This window comes from Eumetopias jubatus, unplaced genomic scaffold (genome assembly GCF_037043125.1).
Source record: "Eumetopias jubatus isolate StellerSeaLion01/CBP00866 unplaced genomic scaffold, mEumJub1_p1.0 scaffold_69, whole genome shotgun sequence".
Taxonomy (NCBI): domain Eukaryota; kingdom Metazoa; phylum Chordata; class Mammalia; order Carnivora; family Otariidae; genus Eumetopias; species Eumetopias jubatus.
In genome coordinates, this window is record NW_028274875.1 from 799,716 (window position 1) to 802,270 (window position 2,555).

Here is a 2,555-nt window from a genome sequence, read left to right on the forward strand (position 1 = left end):
TGTTTTACCATCAATAACCAAGAAGAAGCATTTTCTCTGAATATTCTTTTTTAAAATTATTTTAAATTATTTTTTTTATTTTAATTCAATTAGCCAATGGAATAGCCATCAATTAAACTAAGGATTAACCATCATTAGTTTCAGAGGTACAGTTCAGTGATTCTTCATTTGCATATAACACCGAGTGCTCATCCCATCATGGGCCCTCCTTAATACCCATCACCCAGTTACCCCATCCCCCTCACCCACCTCCTGTCCAGCAACCTTCAGTTTGTTTCCTATAGTTAAGAGTCTCTTACGGTTTGTCTCTCTCTTTGTTTTCATCTTTTTAAAAAAATTTTGTATTGTTATGTTAATCACCATACATTACATCATTAGTGTTACATGTAGTGTTCCATGATTCATTGTTTGTGCATAACACCCAGTGCTACACGCAGGATGTGCCCTCTTTAATACCCATCACCAGGCTAACCCAGCCCCCGACCCCCTCCCCTCTAGAACCCTCAGTTTGTTTTTCAGAGTCCATTGTCTCTCATGGTTCATCTCCCCCTCCGACTTACTCCCCTTCATTCTTCCCCTCCTTCTATCTTCTTCTATTTCTTTTTTCTTAACATATGTTGCATTAATTGTTTCAGAAGTACAGATCTGTGATTCAACAGTCTTGCACAATTCAGAGTGCTCACCATAGCACATACCCTCCCCAATGCCTATCACCCAGCCACCCCATCCCTCCCACTCCCTACCACTCCAGCAACACTCAGTTTCTTTCCCGAGATTAAGAATTCCTCATATCAGTGAGGTCATATGATACATGTCTTTCTCTGATTGACTGATGTCACTCAGCATAACACCCTCCAGTTCCATCCACGTCGTTGCAAATGGCAAGGTCTCATTCCTTTAGATGGTTGCATAATATTACATTGTGTATATATACCACCTCTTCTTTATCCATTCATCTGTCGATGGACATCTTGGCTATTTCCACACTTTGGCTATTGTGGACATTGCTGCTATAAACATCGGGGTGCACATACCCCTTCGGATCCCTATATTTGTTTCTTCGTGGTAAATACCCAGTAGTGCAATTGCTGGATCGTATGGTAACTCTATTTTCAACTGTTTGAGGAACCTCCATACTGTTTTCCAGAGGGGTTGCACCAGCTTGCATTCTCACCAACAGTGTAGGAGGGTTCCCCTCTTTCCGCATCCCCGCCAACATCTGTCGTTTCCTGACTTGTTAATTTTAGCCATTCTGACTGGTGTGAGGTGGTATCTCATTGAGGTTTTGAGTTGGATTTCCCTGATGCCGAGCGATGTTGAGCACTTTCTTATGTGTCTGTTGGCCATTTGGATGTCTTCTTTGGAAAAAATGTCTGTTCATATCTTCTGCCCATTTCTTGATTGGATTATTTGTTCTTTCGGTGTTGAGTTTGATAAGTTCTTTATAGATTTCGGATACTAGCCCTTTATCTGATATGTCATTTGCAAATACTTTCTCCCATTCTATTGGTTGTCTTTTGGTTTTGTGGATGGTTTCTTTTGCTGTGTAAAAGCTTTTTATCTTGTTGAAATCCCAATAGTTCATTTTTGCCCTTGCTTCCCTTTCCTTTGGTGATGTTTCCAGGAAGAAGTTGCTGCGGCCGAGGTCATAGAGGTTTCTACCTGTGTTTTCCTTTAGGATTTTGTTGGACTCCTGTCTCATGTTTAGGTCTTTCAACCATTTGAAGTCTATTTTTGTGAATGGTGTAAGGAAATGGTCCAGTTTCATTCTTCTGCATGTGGCTGTCCAATATTCCCAACACAGTTTGTTGAAGAGACTGTCTTTTTGCCATTGGATATTCTTTCCTGCTTTATCAAAATTGAGTTGGCCATAGAGTTGAGGGTCCATTTCTGGGCTCTCGATTCTGTTCCATTGATCTATGTGTCTGTTTTTGTGCCAGTACGATATTGTCTTGATGATGACAGCTTTGTAATAGAGCTGGAAGTCCGGAATTGTGATGCCGCCAGCTTTGCTTTTCTTTTTCAAGATTCCTCTGGCTATTCAGGGTCTCTTCTGGTTCCATACAAATTTTAGGATTATTTGTTCCATTTCTTCGAAAAAAGTGGATGGTAGTTTGATGGGGATTGCATTGAATGTGTAGATTGCTCTAGGTAGCGTTGACATCTTCACAATGTTTGTTCTTCCAATCCATGAACATGGAAAGTTTTTCCATTTCTTTGTGTCTTCTTCAATTTCTTTCATGAGTATATTATAGTTTTCTGAGTACAGATGCTTTGCCTCTTTGGTTAGATATATTCCGAGGTATCTTATGGTTTTGGGTGCAATTGTAAATGGGATCGACTCCTTGATTTGTCTCTCTTCTGTCTTGTTGTTGGTGTATAGGATTGCCACTGATTTCTGTGCATTGATTTTATATCCTTCTACTTCACTGAATTCCTGTATGAGTGCTAGCAGTTTTGGGGTGGAGTCTTTTGGGTTTTCCACATAGAGTATCCTATCATCTGCAAAGAGTGAGAGTTTGACTTCCTCTTTGCTGATTTGGATGCCTTTGATT